At 36.0% G+C, this 18,868-nt stretch overlaps 1 long non-coding RNA gene across 1 annotated transcript in view; it reads right to left on the bottom strand.

Moving 5' to 3' along the window:
- LOC123382277 overlaps positions 1-18,868 on the bottom strand; it is a 514,364-nt gene that overhangs the window by 221,438 nt on the left and 274,058 nt on the right. The window contains exons 2-3 of the long non-coding RNA XR_006590403.1: positions 15,893-16,026; positions 3,865-3,903 (exon numbers count right to left, since the gene is read on the bottom strand). This is a non-coding gene — a long non-coding RNA (uncharacterized LOC123382277). The remainder of the gene's footprint in view (positions 1-3,864; positions 3,904-15,892; positions 16,027-18,868) is intronic.

Here is an 18,868-nt window from a genome sequence, read left to right as displayed (position 1 = left end):
TTGTAAACTATGGTGGCCAGAAGACTGAGTACAATCTGAGGCAGCCACAGAGAGACCACTGGGCATAGTGTCAAAAGATCAGTGGATCTGGGAAAATTGTACTAATAACAACTGCATGTTTTTAGACTCATTTTTAACATTTTCTATGTTTCAGAGAAAGAAAAAGTGTAATGAAAAGCATAATGACTGTAAGAGTTAACGGGAACTTCCCAATTTTCTTTTCCAAGTCATTACATAGTTCAGTGATATTCTTTTATTAAAACAATTTACCATTGGTCTTTTATAGACAAGTTCACTTGGAGGTGACTAATCTTTATTTAGGACCCTTCCCTGTGTGGGTGTTATTGACAGTCACTTCCAGACAATATAAATGGTTATCTGTCCCAATGAATTCAAAGTTTTTTGATCTCTTAATATTTCCATAGGATATATGAATATTGTTTTCATAGGAAATGGAATGCAAGAATTTAAATACTATAAAAGTGTGCTATATTTACCAAAACCAAGAATAAATAAATTGTGATTCTTGAAAAGTTAAAAAAAATTAAATTTCAAGGTTTTATACATGGTTAGAATATTTGAGGAGACAGAATCATGTATTTCTTTTTTAAGATAAAAAATCAATGAAGTTTTTAGGAAAAAATAGAAAGAATACTATGTTGCTCACTAACTTTTGTTGATGTTACTGACCATGAATGGATTAATTCATAAATTGCCCTTGACCTTTCTCTTAAGTATCATATTTACACCTACTTGAATTCAGTGTTCATAATTTTTTCTGATTCATTTCTGATTATATTGTACACTAATGTGCATGTAGATATACCTCTTTGTGATAATTACAGATTTGTTTCTTATATTGTCAAAAACTGTTACATTGATAGTATTATTTTAAGGGATAAAGATGGGTCCAGAGTTTTTGTCTGTTTTTCATTTGTGACTAAATCCATGATTTTATTCTTTTCTTCAGTTGAATTATACGCCTTTTAAAATTGAAGAACTGTTCTCTGAGATCAGCTGGAAGCTTTTAAAGTAGTCTGAGTGCAAGATCTGGATTACTCAGACCAACTTGTCTTTGCTTTGAAGTCTAACCTGTTCTGAGAGCTTTGACAGTTTCTATTTTCTTCCATCACATTGCCTGACATGTGACTGAAAACGATCTATTCACAAAATGACTGACACTTCAACCTTGCACCATGAATATAGTCTTATAAAATGCATTTTAAGGGACAATTAAAAAATTAAGTTCAAGTTAAAATTCATCCCCATAGGACATCACCACACAAATGCCACATCTTGCCTCCATCATATAGATGATTACATAATCAGATTAACTGTATACAACACTAAGCTTGTTTGGTGCTGACAATATCAACTCCTCATTCCTTGGTGTTGGCTTTTGATATCTATGGAAAGACTTACCTTTATGTCACAGGTACTAAACAGTAAAATAAATGTATCATAATCAAAAACTTTCTTGCAAATATGGATTTTTAAGAAAGAAAAAATTAAAATCAAATAGACTCATCATCTAATTTCTTAGATAAACTGAGACCCAGGTAGACCCAAAAAGGTTATTAGTTACCAAATACGACACAACAATGTAGGAGTGGTGCCTACCACAGCTATAGCTTATTTTCCTTCTCAGCTGGGTATTCTTTCTACCTTGACTATCTGCTGTGCTTGTGGAAGCAAATGTGCCAATTGAAGAAATGAGAAAAATAAGACAGAGACAAATATTCAAGGAATTCGTCCTCACTAGTATCTTTCCACTTGTGGGGAAAGTGTTGATCTCAGAGGTGAAATAATGAAAGTTGAAATGAACTGTTAGATAGTCCACTGGGAAAAAGTTTTATCAGATCAGTAATTCAAGAAAAAGGAGAAATTGGGATCTCTTCGAGATTCTTCAGGTTTCACAGGTTTAAGAGGAAGACAGATTATATTCCACAACCACTAGTAAATCTATACAATAAAAGTTTTAGCAATAACCAAATTCCATTTAACATCTACTCAATTGGAAAACTTCAAACAATTAACACGTAATTGGTGAAAATGCTTAATTAAAAATACCCTACATTGGGGCCCATGGGTGGCTTAGTCGGGTAAGCTTCCGACTTCAGCTCAGGTCACGATCTCACGGTTTGTGAGTTCAAGCCCCACGTCAGGCTCTGTGCTGACAGCTCAGAGCCTGGAGCCTGTTTCAGATTCTGTGTCTCCCTCTCTCTCTGACCATTCCCCGTTCATGCTCTGTCTCTCTCTGTCTCAAAAATAAATAAACGTTAAAAAAAATTAAAAAAAAAAATACCCTACATTGGTGGCAAGCAAGGTGGCTTATAAAATCAAAAATATCTTGACCCAATGAATTAAATTCTAGGAAATGTTACTAAAAATAATTGCAAAAGAAGTAATATTATATGCACATTAAATTTTACTTTGCAACTTATTATTATCATGAATAATAGAAATGGCTACAATGTTTCAGAGTAGAGAAGTCCTTAAATGAATTACTATTTGTCTTTAAAGACAAAGTAATGCATCCATCCAGAATGGTAACTGTGAAGTCAAGAAAACTATAAACAATTCTTTTTGTATAATGATAAGTCAAAAAGGCACAATGCAAAATTAGCATGGTATTAACTGTGTTTTTATGTTGAGAAACATTGGGAGAAATATTTATAAATGCCAAGACTGACTTTAAGATCTGGGGATTAAAAGTGACTATCCATTTTCTCTCATATGTCTTTACATTTCTAATAATTTTAATAACTGCAGCCTAAATCCCTGGGTCCCTTCCCACTTCAGGATTTTAGCCCACATTCCAAAGACTTCCCCCAGTATTCCAGGCAATATCCAAAATGCCAAATAAGACCTCTGCAAAGCATGCCCAGTAATTTTATTCCTTTCTTGCTTTATTTCATCCTCCCCCCACTCCCGCCCCCAGGGGATTTTGGCTGCCCACAAAAGATTCAGAGAACCATCCGTGACATTGCTGCTGCTGTCCTGGACATTTTCAAGAAAGCACTGACTCCCTTGAGAACTAACTGCTTGTTGGCTATAAAGCTGCAAGACTCTTAGATAGCAAACTAGGTTCTCCATCTCCTGGGGCACGGAGATCCTCTGCAAACACTGAAAGACCTTTAGAAAAGGCCAAGAGGATACCTTCCTCTGGAGTCCTTCATTCTTTCCCATTCTAGTCTATGGACTGTCCTCCTGTACAGTCTCCTCCCTTTACGTGGTCTCCCCTTCTCCACCACAAAGTGCACGAGGGGCAGTAACCAGCACATTTTTTTAATTCTCTGATTATCTTTAGAGTCTATGGTGGAATCAGGAATTTGATAGTTACTCAACAAATGATTGCTGAATGAATGAATAAATAAATGATTGAATACACATAGAGTAGCTGCCAGCCTACCAGGATGCCAGTCACAATCAAGATTAATGAGGAGTCAAGACTTCACCAGATTCAGAATTATGTATTTCAGTTTTGTATGTCTGATATTTGCCATGCAAAGTAGGTTGCCCATCCAGTCCTATTTTTAATCATACAGGGTAACTCAATCCACAAAGCTCTGAAGCACCCCTAGCCTCCCATCTACTATTTCAAGTTTTTAAGAGGCTCTGGCTCATTGACTTGTTGTAAGAGTCTTTTATTCTACTCTCCTACTTTACAGGGAAAGTCTTTTGGGTCCTCATCTTGCCAAGCTCTCTCTATCACATCTGTGCTTTGACACATGTTTTCTCTTCTTAAAGAAGACCCTTATCTAGCACCCAGAACATAGTAAACAGTCAATTAAAAAATAATAAGTCAGCTATATAAATGTTGTTTGGGAAAGAAAAAATATAATCGCATGACTCTTTACTTACCTTTAGGACATTCTCATGAAAACAGGGCTTCCATTTCTTCTACAAAAAAAAAAAAAAATCAACATCTTAATTCATGAGAAAAATTGAAACGTCCTGTCTAGTTATCTTCCCCCTGTCTTTAGAAAGATTTAAACAGTCTTAGAAAAAAAGAAAGAATTAAAAAATCACATGTAAAACACAACTTGTTTTATCTTATAATTATTGTTTGTGTAATTATAGTTATTCCTTATATTTCCACATTTTCTTTTAATTAAAAAAAAAGCCCTGGCAAATATCCTACTATGTTTGCTCTTTCTTTCTTACCCATTTATTCATGCATAATTACTGAGCACTTAATAAGTGCTGGGCACTGTATTAGGAACTGGGGATTCAAAATGGACCAGATAGACATGACCACGAAGACAGGGCGAGGGAAGAGGCTGTAAGTAAACACGTAAAGCTACATGAATAAATACGTCATCACAGTTGAATAAGCGCTACGAAGCGAAGTTCAGGGTACAGTGAAACATGAAGGAAGGTGTCCGTATAATCATATGTCTTCAGCTGAAACTCACATGACAGTAAGCGGTAATCTAGATGGAGATTATGGTTAAAGCTCCCTATGCAGAAGGAATGGAATGCACAATGCCCCAGAAGTTGAAATAAGTTGGTCCAGTTAGAGAAAGAAAGGGAAACCTAGCATAGAGTAAGAGGTAGCAGGACCACTAGAGTGATGCTGGCGGGAAAAACAGGCCACAGATTATTCAGAGCTATATAACTCAAACTAACGCTTTTAAACATCATTGTCAAAGGAAGGAGAGGACACAATGCTTTTAAGCAAGAAAATTATGTCATCAGATTTTCTCTTTAGAAATGGTTTCTCTAGCTACTGTAGGAGGAATGGGTTAGAAGAAGGGTCAAGAGCAGACAAGTGTGCCCCCTCAGAAAGCCATTGTGGAAACTCCCCCAGGAGATGATTTGACAGGAGGATGGAGAGGAAGGAAAAGGTTTGGTTTTACTTTGGAAGCAGAACATCTGATACTGGCAAACTAAGAAGTACTACTCTCATCTCAAAAAGAAGGAAATTAGTCCTCAGAAAAGAATGTTATAAGCGTTCATAAATCTGAGTATTCACCATTTGGCCATCCTTTTAGTTAAAATTAAATTTATATTTTCAAAAATCCTTGAAGAGACATAGCTGACTCAGTAGTGCAATCCACCAAATACTTTAATTCTGCCAAGGACATATTTGGGGCACTTCCCTCTTGATGCCAGGTTTGGTTCTGTACTTTACTTTGGCCAAGGAAATAACAGCAGGAATGCCACTTCTGGATTGAAGCTTTAGGGGAAAGCACATGATTTATCCTATTCTAATTCCTTCTAATAAATCAGGATGGAAGCTATTTCATCATCTTGGCTCTCAGAATGAACAAAACATGAAAAAGAGTCCCAGTCAGCTGATGATAGGCATATAGTAGGAATAAGTGATTATCATTTGTTATTCTAAGCCACTGAGGATTTTGTAGTAAGTTGTTATAGCAAAAGCAATTACACTTGATGTATGTGTATATATATATACATACATATATATGGTTGTATGCATATATACATACATATATATATACATACATAGATGTATATATATACATACATATAAATATATATACATATAAATACATATATATACATATATATACATATATATGTGTGTGTGTATGTATGTGTGTGTGTATATATATATATATATATATATATATATATATATATACATATATATATGTGTGTGTGTGTATATATATATATATATATATATATATATATATATATATAAATTATTCTCACCTCATGTTTTACAAATTGAGGGCTCAGAGTACATCCAATAAATCGCAGGGCAGGAAATAGAAACCAATTCTACCAGACACCAAATTCAAGCCTTTCCCAACCATGATTACAAGAGTCTTCTCTAAATGTCACAAACCCAAGACCCCAGAAATGGACACAATGAATGCATTAAGACCTAGATGTCAGGGAGCAATGAAAATCATGTAAGTTAAAGGCAAACAGTAGAGCTTTTTCAACAGTTTGAGAAGCAAGTACATGGACTATATGTAGCTGAGAAGGGAGAAAGAAAATTCAGGTACTCCACAGGAACAAGGCATTATAAAATCTATGTTAAAACTGGTTGTACGGAAGAATCATTAAAACTTGGTGTCAGAGTGTAAGTATATAAAATTTAATACAGAGATAACCAGATGAAGAATTTTGTTTTTAGTTTCTTTATTTTGTGGCTTTTTTTAAAGTAGGTTTTTTGTTTTTTGTTTTTGGTTTTTTTTCTTGTTTTTTGTCAAGAGAGATAGAGAAAGGTACACTGAATAATGGGTTCCAGGAATAATAGCCATTGGAGTCTTAAAAATTACTCTAACTTTAAGACTTGTCAAAACAACTCCATCATTTCAGAAAGGAATTCTACAACATATGTCAGTGTCAGCTGTGTGACAGTAAAGTATCCAGTTTCAGTGTAAGTAGGTTTACACAGCTCCTGCTTGTCCCCCTTGGGTCTCCGTTCCTTAAGAGTGGTTGTTAGAGAAGATCAACATATGGCAAATTTGGCAGTAAAACATCATTAGTAAAAAAACACCCACAACTGCAGAAAGTTGAAAGAATTTTGAAAATTACAAAGAAGACTGAGGGCTCTGATGGTATATGCAGTGTAGAAATGTTGCTAGTTTTCTATGCCTATGGGGAGTAGCTTGCCAGTTACCTCCTCAGCACTCATTCTAATATGGACCTACTGATACAAGAGTCTGTATCTGCATCTGTCTGTATCTGACCTACTGACACAATCCCCACAGTGACTGGTTCAGGCTGAACCCATGACATACAATCATCAGATCAGATTTGCTGCCACTCCCTGAAAAGAGTATTTCGTCATCTGATTTCAATTGTGAGGAGGTGAGATTAGAACTTTGCTAGCCATTTTTGCACAATGAAAAGAGAATAGAGCCAACTTAAAAAACAGTTAAGTAGGAAATAAAGAGAAACTGGAACTGATGATGTTATAAGTACTCCTGCACCAAGTCACATCCTCAACCCAGGCTCGTCTGCTACATGAGCCAATAAAAATCCTGCTTTTTAAAAGTTTGTTTGGGTGAATTTGTTGTTACTGTCATTGGTATTGTAGCATTTTTTTTTTGCCACTAATGTCTTAAAAAGTCATAACTGATGAAGTACTCTTCAAGTTGATTATCTAAAAAATGAATATCTTATTTTCAACTATTCAAAATCCAAACTATTGATGAAAGTATATTTAAATATCCTATAAACATTTTTAGAATTCCTTCCTGCCTAAGGGAATAAGAGAATGGAATTGATGAGAATAACACAGAGACCTAGCCCCTAGGAAAGTCTTCATTTATCTGGAAAAGGAAAATACATAGATAATTACAATACAAAGCAAAGAGGGCAAGGTAGGAGATTCCAAGAGAGCAAAGAGGTATAGTAAACCTGTGGACACTGAAGCTGTCTTAAGGGAACTAATGCCATGTCTCTGTTTCTGGGGTCAAAAATCCACTTTTATGTGGTCAAAAATCCACTTTTGTGTGGGGGTACAACCTGAGGACTGGCATTATCATTTCAGCATATGGAACACCAGCTCCCTGAATGTTCCAAGGGGGTATTTCCTTCTGCTTGGAATTCCAGGTTGCGGGGAGTGGTGGCACTTCTTATCCCAAGTGCTTACTGCCCACTTCAAAGTTCTATCCCAAAGCTCCAGCTTTAGGAGACTGCTGTCCCACACCATCACGGACAATCTTCTCTCCTCGGATGGCACTTTGTCGCAGATCTCCTTTTCTGTTTTTACAGATTTCCTCAAAGACTCTGTTCTTCTTCTCTTCTGGATCACATGACCCACTTCTTCCGTCCCTGAAGTACGATTTACAGCCCTACACAAGGCTATCGAGAAGCTAAGGCCAAGACAAGGCACCTTTGGGATCTCTCTGGAGGATTTCAAGGTCTCTTGAAATAAAGGTGGTATTTTAAACAATAAGTGAGAAATCCAATGCATTTAAAAAGAAATTCAGGGGCGCCTGGGTGGCGCAGTCGGTTAAGCTTCCGACTTCAGCCAGGTCACGATCTCGCGGTCCGTGAGTTCAAGCCCCGCGTCAGGCTCTGGGCTGATGGCTCAGAGCCTGGAGCCTGCTTCCGATTCTGTGTCTCCCTCTCTCTCTGCCCCTCCCCCGTTCATGCTCTGTCTCTCTCTTCCCCCCAAAAATAAATAAACGTTGAAAAAAATTAATAAAAAGAAATTCAGCCTGGGGAAAGTGAATTACAACCAAATGCTTAAACTACTTTTATAGTTATGAGATTTTGTTCCTGTAAACAGTATGCATTATCTGCTAAAAGCTTATATATATACATATATACATTACAAAAAAGAGACAGAAAAAAGGAATATAGCTAGGAAATAGAACTTCAACAAATATTACCAAAAATTCATTAAGTTTTAAATCAGCTATTGCTTGATTTTGCTTGATAAATGAAACATACTTTAAAAGTACTTAAGCATATACAAACACTTGTGTTCTTAACAAAAATATTATTAAAAATGGAAGTGGTATTTCATAATTACCTATGTAAATATATTTATTATATTATATTAATATTCTAGTGAGATCAAAACATTTCATGTTAATAAAGAAAATAATATTTAAAGTCTATTTCATTTTATCACTTTTCTGCATTTTGGGGTAGGTTTTATTCTGTATTTTATTTATATTGCATTATAGCATGTAAGTTATACACATGTTATTCAATAAATAAATATGCAGGCATTTTTATTTGCATTTAAAAAAATCTTGCTATTCAGTGTGTGAACAAAAAGTAAAAGACTAAAACCACTGGGTTAGGTTATAAGATCTACAAAGGCAAAAATCTTGTCTTATTAACTGTCTCATTTCTAGAGTTTAGAAGCATACCTGACACATTCTAAGTACCTAATCGATATTTCCTAAATGAGTAAATGAAGGGAATAGATCATTATTTTAGATAACATTATTTTCTAATGTTATTATGTGCCATAGAAAATATCATTATTCAAAAATCACTCTTTTATAGGTAATACTTTGATGCTTAGCACTTGTATTATGTTTTTGTTGGTTTGCATGTCTATACCACCACTGAGACACTTCTGTTATTATTTGAGCACCAAGGAATTATTTGATAAATGAATAAATGAACAAGTGAATGAAGAAACACTAGTGTATTTATGCTCACATTTCCTATACAACAGACCATCACTTTATAATAAACACCTTTGTTGCCTACTGCAAAATGGCAGAAATGTGATTTTAGCCATGCAGAGTTGTTAGATTTTCTGATTAGCTTTGTATCAGGAGGTATGGGTTTGAAAAGTTTAGCAGTTTAAAGAAAACTCATCACCAGAATTTGTTGATGGGCAGAAGAAGATTTTAATCTAGCAAAAAAAAAAAAAAAACACAGTAATTTATGATGTATACTTCACTGCAGTGCTGCAGAATTTCAATCACAGATTATTGGAAGTAGATGTAACAAATACTTCTGGAATCCAGGGCACAAACAACAAGGCTGAGGTATTGGGTCCATTTGGTAATGGAGAATATTTGAGTGAGATGAATGGCATACCTCTTTATTTATTTGCAGTGGCTCAGAGGCAAATGTACAATTCAAAGCTAGTTTTTAATGTGAAGTATTAAACTGAAAGCTTCCCTTGGGGACTTTGAATGGACGTCTAAGACAATAGTAACTCTCAAATCTTTTATGATGATTTTGCTTGTTTTTAAATCATTTTACGTGGCGTGGAGCTTTTGTAAGGCCTTTTCTAATGAGCATACAGCTTGGATAGATATTCAATAATGTGGATTGTATTACAGATGGTCCCTGACTTGGGATGGTTCAACTTAGAATTTTTCGGATTTATAATGGTGTGAAAGTGATATTCATGCAGTAGAGACCATACTTCAAAGTTTTAATATTTTATTTTTTTCCAGGCTACTGATATGTGGTATGATCATTTCTTTAATACTGGTCAGCTGCAGCAAACCACAGTCCCCTGCCAGCCACATGTCACGAGGGTAAACAAATGATACATCTACAGCCATTCTGCACCCATGCATCCATTCTGTTTTTCACTACCAGTACAGTATTCAATAAGTTGCATGAGATATTCAACATGTTAGGCTTCGTGTTAGATGATTTGCTCAAAGGTGGGCTAATTTAAGTGTTCTTAACACATATAAGGTAGGCTAGGCTCAGCTATATTTGGTAAGTTAGGTATAGTAAGTATATTTTCAACATATGATGGGTTTTTCAGGTTGAGCCCCATCATAAGTCAAGGAAGATCTGTAGTAGATTTAAAACAGTCATGAGATGCATGCTATGAGGAATTAGCAATATAAATCACCTAACATAAGTGATGTTCTACTTGAAGATTATTGTTATGTTGAGCATATCAAAAACTAAGGTCTTTAATAGAGTTAAGGGATTCCATATTGGGAATCTGTATGGTGTTGGGGGTAAGAGATGCTTATTTCCTCTCCTACAGTGTGAAAGAAAGAATTTCCCTAAATATCTCTATCCTATTGCTCCACATGTTTTCCTCCCCAAAGAGAAAAGAAATCACCTTGTTGGTAGGTAATCACTGTTCAACTTTCTCTATTGAGAGCAGATCAGTCCAAATATTGGAGGCAGGGGATTTGGTTTACAGCTGTGTTCTAGCACTCCCTGACAACTGGGAGGTAGAGATTCTGGGCTTTCTGCTCTGCATTCCTAACATTTCAAAATCTAGATTAATAAAGATGTGTATGTGAAGGGGGTATGAAGGGGGTGTGCAGGTGATGATAAAAGTGAAATATTAAAATGCCACATATTCAATTTATCAGCTAAGTCTTCCAACCCAGTATTTATGGGATATGATGCTGGTATGTAGAGATCCATCTGAATGTATTCTTGGCCCATATTATTTGTTATTGTTGTGCTCAAATGTCTTAGTTGCTGTCTAATTCAGGGGGGAAAAAGAGCCACTTATTGGTTATATCAAATTCCATCTGGCTTTCTTAACTTTATGCCACACTGTTTCTGTTCTGCAACTAAACCAAATTACTTGCACTGCCCATATATTCCAATCTTTTACAACCATGTTCTTTTTCATGGGTTGACATCGCATTTTCCTTTCTGTGGACTGGACAACAATGATTTATCTCTCAAGGCTTTATGCCTCTTTGCTCTATGACATGAGTCCAGATCAGGTGGCCCGCTTTTTCTTGAAATAGAGAATGTTAGGCGAATTTGAATCTAAATTTCTGTAAGACCATATTCTGTACAATGCATCCTACAGGCCAACTCTGACCCTACTACATGTTCTGTAAATAAAGTATTATTAGAAAATAGCCACAGCCATTCAGTTATGTATTATCCATGGCAACTTTTACAGTACAAAAGCAGAACTGAGTAGTTGTAACAGAGACCATATGGCCCACAAAGCCTATAATATTTACTATCTAGCTCTTTATAAAAAAAAAAAAAAGTTTGCCAATCCCTACTTGAGGCAAAAATTGGCTGAAATCCAATAGCAAATATTTCCTTTATATAGAGGCAGTGTTTTCTAGCTTACCACAAGCCCCATCAGTGTCTTCTGTGCTTCATTCTGAGTATAGCATTCATTTATATTCCCAGCATGACTCCTCTTGACATTTGACTACATGAGATCCATCTTAAAGATTTATTTGATGACTACAATCTGGGATGGGGATAGTTCTAAAATATTTGTTTAGTGCTTTTTTTTTATCATTTATGTTTCTCTGCAAATGTTTTCCACCTCTTCATCCATTATACACATACTTTCTTTTACATTGAGCATACATATAGTGGTTCCTATAAAATCCTTATCTGTTAATTATACAAGGCTGGATAATCTTAGGTTTAGTCTCTATTGATTGGTTTCTTTTGAAAAGTGGCTTATTTTCCTACTTCTTTTTTTTAACGTTTATTTAATTTTGAGAGAGAGGCGGGGGAGGGAGGGGGGAGAGAGAGAGAGAGAGAGAGAGAAAGAGCAAGTGAGCAGGGGTGGGAGAGGGGCAGAGAGAGAGGGAGACATAGAATCTGAAGCAGGCTCCAGGCTCTGAGCTGTCAGCACAGAGCCTGATGCAGGGCTCAAACCCACGAACTGTGAGATCATGACCTGAGCTGAAGTTGGCCGCTTAACCAACTGAGCCACCCAGGCGCCCCTTTCCTATTTCTTTTGGTGTTTAGTAACTTGGGACTGCATCCTTGTCATTGTGAATGGTATTTTGTGGAGGAATCTAAAAGAGTATTTTTTACATGTTTTAGTAGGCAATTAATTTGGATGAGCTCAAACTGATAAATTTATCTTTTCTGCTGGAGGGGGGCACTTAAAATTTTAGTTATTTTAAATTTACTTTATAAATAAATAAACTTAAAACAAAATTTTAAAGGGACATCTGGGTGGCTCAGTCCATTAACTGCCAGACTCTTGGTTTCAGCTCAGGTCATGATCTCATGGTGTGTGGGCTCCAGTCCCACATGGGGCTCCATGCTGACAGCACAGAGCCTGCTGGGGGTTCTCTCTCTTCCTCTCTCTCTACTCCTCTGCTTCTCTCATGTGTGTACGCGTGCTCTCTCTCTCTCCAAAATAAATAAACTTAAAAAAATACTTTAGGGGTCATCCAGACATTTATCTTCAGTTTTCCAAATCCAACTTTTGGCCATCCAGCAAGTTGTAGACTTAGGCATGCTGTTGGTATTAAGGGCCATAAAAATCAAAACTCACTAAGTTCTATTCCTTTTTTTTCTGAAGTGCCCTCTCTCCTTCATTATATTTTGCTTTTATTTGCTCTCCCATGCCTTCACTGGGCTTACATTATTTGTTTTTTCCAGGGTTTATTGTCATTTGAAGAAAGATTGGCTTGGTTGGAGCCATTTGGATATTATCAGGAGTGAAACCACTGAACAATCAGTTGTTTTTTTTTTCCTCACTCTTTGGGAGGCCCTGTGTTAGAATTTTCTACGAACACTATCTTCTTTAATCCTCACATTCATAGCTGAGTTTTACTGTATCTGATTTAAGTAACTGAAGATCAGAGAGAGAAAGACACTAGCCAAAGTTTCATAGAACATAATAAGATGCAGAAACAGAATTCAAACCCAGATCTGGCAGAGTTGTGTAATCATGCTGCTTTCTTTGTATCATCTGCCAGTCTATGGCTTAAAAGCTACTTCTGCCATTTCTGGGGTAATCGAAGCTCCATCAATTAGGCTCTGTCCTGATGTTATGGTAAATTATTGAGAAACAACAACAAAACCAAAAATAATAAAAACAAAAAACAAAGGTAAAACCAAGCTCCCTGATTTAATTCCCTTTTTTTATGACCTTATTGTATTGCATTTATGTTTTCCCTTCTTAATCTTCAGAGCATCCTTACTTGATAAGGCCGGCATAAAACATTCATATTTCCACTGCTGCTTACCCAAATCTAATCACTAAGAGTATGAAATGCCTACCTTTATTTTTAGGCATTAAATGTTAAACCTTCCAAAATATGCTGAGAATGAGGCAGCCATAGGGATGCTGTCATTAATTTGTATTTTCCGTTAGCAAAGAGCTAAATGCATTTCCACTAGTTCCTTCAGGTGAGAACAGCCCAAGGTAGATTTTTCCCTATGTTTAATCTATGTCATGGTAACTTATGTACTGCTTGGCTACCAAACTTCCCCAGCTTTTCAATCTGCCATACAGATCTATGGCATTGTCTGCAGGGACAGGGATGTGACCCTACGTGGGCTAGTTATGTAATCTCAGGAATTTGGATCTAGAATAAAAACTCACAGGGGTTGGATACAGTGGAGGTGAGAAGTTGAAGAGGTAACTAGAATATAGAGATTCCTAGTGCTGTCCTAATAACTTATCGTCCTAAAAGTTGCTTTTATAGACATACTCTTGATTTCCTTACTAACTTTCCTTTCTCTACATTAAGTTCCTCTTTAACCCTATAAGAAATTCCTGTTTGATTTGTTACTAGTAACCAAACACCACGTGGAATGACCTACAGACAAAACACTCATATTTGAAAAGGGAGGCCAGTGTGAATTATTTGGATATAAAATAATGGGAGTTTAAAATTTTTTAAATTGTTTCAATTGTCTCAGTTTCCCAGGTCATGTTATAAAGAGGAAAAGACTAGAAAAAGTAAAAATGTTATTAGTTGCCACACTGAAAACATAAAAATAGAGAATGATTGATTAAATCTGAATTTCAGACAAATGACAAATGATATTTTAGGGGTGCCTGGGTGGCTCAGACAGTTAAGCGTCCAACTTCAGCTCAGGTCACGATCTCACCGTCCATGAGTTCAGGCCCGCATCAGGCTCTGGGCTGATGGCTCAGAGCCTGGAGCCTGCTTCCGATTCTGTGTCTCCCTCTCTCTCTGCTCCTCCCCCGTTCATGCTCTGTCTCTTTCTATCTCAAAAATAAATAAACATTTAAAAAAATTTTTTAAAAATGATATTTTAGCATATCCCATGCATATACAAACAGTATACACTTATACTGAAAATACTCATTTTTGTTTTCTGAAATTCAATTGTGACTAGGTGCCCTTAATTTGACCTGGAAACCCTCCATTGTCCACTGTAGCACCATGGACTTTTCAAAACAACCTTCAACTTACTCAGGTGATATGCAGGGATCAATAATAACTATTGACACAGTCTTACTTCTCACAGAAACTCCACTGATAAATAAGAACTGTATCCATGAAAACTTCATGCAAGAAGATGTAAGAACACTGAGGAAACTCTGACTAGATGTCATCAAACCACTGTGCCCTATGTTTTTTCCTCCTTAAGAGTCAGGGGTGAAGTTTTCTTTATCCCTCTGCATAGCTTGATGCTGCAAATAACCCTTCTCATAGTACCAATATTTTCAATTATGGCTTTGTTTTTGGAAAGGATGAAAAGGAAAGCTCTGGAAAGGGATTCTGTATAATTTTTATACATCACCTACCTGCCAGATGGGTAAGGGTGAATAAATAGGAAGAAAGAGCTCAGCTGATACAGTCAGGGGGGTTAAAATAAAAGAGGTAAAAGTAAAGAAAGGGCCAAAATACAAGGATAGGACAGAAATAAGAGAATAACTATGAAAGTTGATACTGGGATTTTAAGAGTATGATATACTGTAAGATCGGGATCAACTATTAATTTGAAGAGGAAGTTCAATAAAGTATTTACACATATGATGGGAGAGGAATAATAGTTTAGAGGAGCAATGGAAGATGGTACAACAATTATCATTCATTAGTTCTTTCACTATAGATGTATCTATGGTGAATTATGTTCCGTGCTAAAGCTTTGTGAGGTATCTTAAGGGACTGGGGCTATTAGTCTCAACCAACAATAAAGTGGTCTAATACTTATTCACAATATTTTCCTAGGATAAAGCCTCTTTTTTTCTAACATTATGTGAATAAGGATTATAAGTGAGGTGCATCCAATTGTCTCAGGGAAAGGAGGTTGCTAGCTCCTCAGAAGGAGGGAACTCAATTTGCAATAAAGTTATCTGTATCCTTCCTGCCAGAAGAAACTCCAACATAAGGGGAGATATATCACCGCTGCAACTTTTCTTCAAGCACAGGAGTGCAAGGGGGTGGATGAACATTCTTCTGGACTAAATTCAACATTATGGTTCCTGCAAAATTGACCATAAGTAAGACACATGGAAAGTACCCGAGGCTATAACATCAAGGAAGAATTTGCTGAGCAATGGCTGTAGATAGTGCTTATGCAACTGGCATCTGCTTTAAAAATTGGATAAAGATAAAAGCTACAGAAAATTGCAGAGTCTGAGGTTTATGATGGCGAGGAGTTGAATACATTGCCAACATTGGAGTCTCACTCCTAGGAGATTAAAAAGATCTGAGAAAGCAAAACCCACTTTGAAATCACAAATGGCTGAGACAATGGTAAGACACGAAAGCCAGTCAAACCAAGTTTCAGTTCTTACCTTAAGAAGTGGGGTGTAGAGAAATATATCTGATATTTTTTGGCAGATGGAGCTGTCTTCTAGGACTTCAAGCATTCACCCACAAGTTGGATGCCTAAGAACAAATGATTTACTCTGATCTTCAAACTCCTTATCTATAAAACAAAGATAAGACTAGAATTACCATACGGTTAGATGACATAATGAACAAAAAGTAGGTGACAGGTAAGTAGCTTCAGTAAATATTTGTCTTCTTCAACCCATTCATGTTAAAGCTGTAATATAATTGTTTTATGTTTGTGTTAATTAACCAACGAATATACCCAACCTACAGATTGTGATTCACTAATTTCTATAAAAGGCAATGAAATTTTAAATGCACTTCACCGTTTCATGGGACAATGTAATAACTTCTGGATGTCTGAAGAGTAGATCTTGAATAATTATCTGATTTAGATCACTTCCATGCTATCCTTACATGTGATTGACAGGTAAGCTAGAAACATCAGTCCTTTTTAGTTATACTCATTTTTCAGTGGAAACTGAATACTATTTGCTAAAGTCAGAAGTTGCCCATAAATTTGGTACTTTGGAACATTCTTTTTTTTTTTTTTCAACTTGGAAGCTTATATAATTCTTTTTCTAGAAACAAAGACTGTAAAAAGAACATATGATTAGGCTTACTGATATCACCCAGGATTTGAGGAATATTTGTTGTTTTCTGATCTTTTTAACTTTAAAGTTTTCTAAAGTTAAATTTGTTTGTAACTTCTTCTCTGACTCCTCACCAACTTAGTAGGTGAATAAATTGAAGTCAGAGAGTTGAACATGGATTCAAAATGAATAATACTCTAGCTAAGAATGTAACAGGTCTTCTGGTCACTAGATAAAAGATGTCTTCCATTGTATTTCCTTTCCTCTCTGTAAACTCCGATGAAAATTCTCTGTATTTATTATTAGTTTTATTATTATTAGTTTTTATTATTAGTTTCTAGTGCACAGAATGATTTCAAAGCAAAGATTGTGTCTATGCTAGATGTTCTGTCAAAGTCCTAAAAGTGGCCATAATCTTTCCCTTGTGTGTGTGTGTGTGTGTGTGTGTGTGTGTGGATTGTACACTACTCAAGAATAATGTAGCTATTTTTTAAGTAAAGTCATGTTTTCCTGTGTGTGTATTATCCCATGTAACTCTATTCCTTATAAAGAGTTGTGTTTGTAGGGTTGCAAAATATCCTCAGGAAAATTTGTTTGTAATCTTAAGAAGAGATCTGTAGCTACATATTCATTTTAGGAGAGTTAGTACCAACTAAAAGAGTTGCCACTAATATACTTGTCATTTCTAAACTAGTTTGGAATATCCATCCAAGTGGATTTCAGTGTAAAGAATTCTGACACTCAGAAAATAGGTTGCTTAAGTGAATTAGCAATTATAATAAAGAGAAAATACTTGCTTTAGCATAAAATTCACTCTTTTATGGAGAATTCAGTTTAATAAATCATTTATATAAAATTTTAGTTCAAAAATAGAGTTCATAGGATTTTTAGTTTTTTTTCTTTTTAATCTATATTATGAAGCAAGTAGGACATATGTTAGCATCTCCATGCAAGAGGAATTTGGGATTCAGATTAACTGAGTAATTTATCTAAAAGTACACCGGGTAAGGTTGTGGGAGGTTGTGGGAGGAAGAGTGTCAGAGATCAATCCTACCATCTTTCCAGAGTTAGTTTTTTATTTTGTTTTGTTTTCTTTTCTTCCATTCCACTACTCTTTCTTATCCTTTGACATTGGAGTACAGTGAGAAAAAAAGGGGGAGGGGAGAAAGAATGTCTTCCTTTACAACACCACCAAAGACATAGTCAATGACTCAAGCAGCAATTACAGTACACTTTGATACATAATTCAAAAAGAAATTTGTCATTGAAGTTAAGAAAAAGGGTAATTGATAATGGCTGGAAGATCTCTTATGTCAGAGCAGAGGGACAATGTAATGGTAGGAGTTTGGACTTTAGCATTCTGACAGTATGGACATTTTCAATGAATTAAATAAAAAACAGAACTGGGATTCCTTTTGAGCTGAAATGTGTGAGAAAACTGAAGATGTGACAAGTCACTTGCATGGAAGGATGAAACCCACAAGTTGCTTAGGGAGTGCAAAACCATACTGATGATAGGGCTCTTTCACAGAACTGACAGGAACCGAAAGTGTGACTGCAGGCATGACAAATTGTTTGTAACTTGACACAGGAAGTTGGGAACCAAAGTTGCATTTAGGGAAAAAAAAAGCCCACAGAAGGAAGTTAGTCATGCAGGGGGGAGCATGTCTCTCCATAGATTGTGTGAGAAACTGGACACACGCGATCCCTGAATCACACAGATGCAGGTTTCCATCCTAACTCAGTTGCTAGATGGATGAGACTGGACAAGTTTGAAGACTCCATCTCCAATGGAAATTTTAACAAGGTTTGAGATGGGGATTACATCAGACAAATTCCCACTGGCGTTCCCATTGCGCTGATACTGTTGGCAGCCATAAACGGTGGTGGTTATTTTTTTATCATTATCAACAACATCATCACCAACACCACCACCACAGGTATTATCAGCATCCTCATCTGGTACAGGTGGACTCTATGAGGTTGTTCCTCATTCTCCAAGATGGGAAGAAAAGTTTAATTCATATACATAAGCATGAATATCAATTCACCTCTGCACCTTTTCATTAAAAGTTTGCTCTTTTCATTCAGTTGAAGTTGCATTTAATCCACAGTGTATTTTTAATAAAATGTGATCTCATCATTAGATTTGTTTTGTGAATGTGCATTGATCTGCATACTCGGGTGCTTAGAGAGTTGGCTGAAATCATGCTCACCTAATATAAAAGTTAGTTGTTCTCAGTTTCAATTTTATTTTGCTGTTCTTTATTTATCCCCCCCCCGACATAATTATTGTTATTACTATTACTATTGTTTTGAATGTGTTGTTAGCAGACAGATGTT

Source organism: Felis catus, chromosome E2 (genome assembly GCF_018350175.1).
Source record: "Felis catus isolate Fca126 chromosome E2, F.catus_Fca126_mat1.0, whole genome shotgun sequence".
NCBI lineage: Eukaryota > Metazoa > Chordata > Mammalia > Carnivora > Felidae > Felis > Felis catus.
Note: the sequence above shows the minus strand (reverse complement) of the source record. Positions and strands in the feature narration are given on the sequence as shown.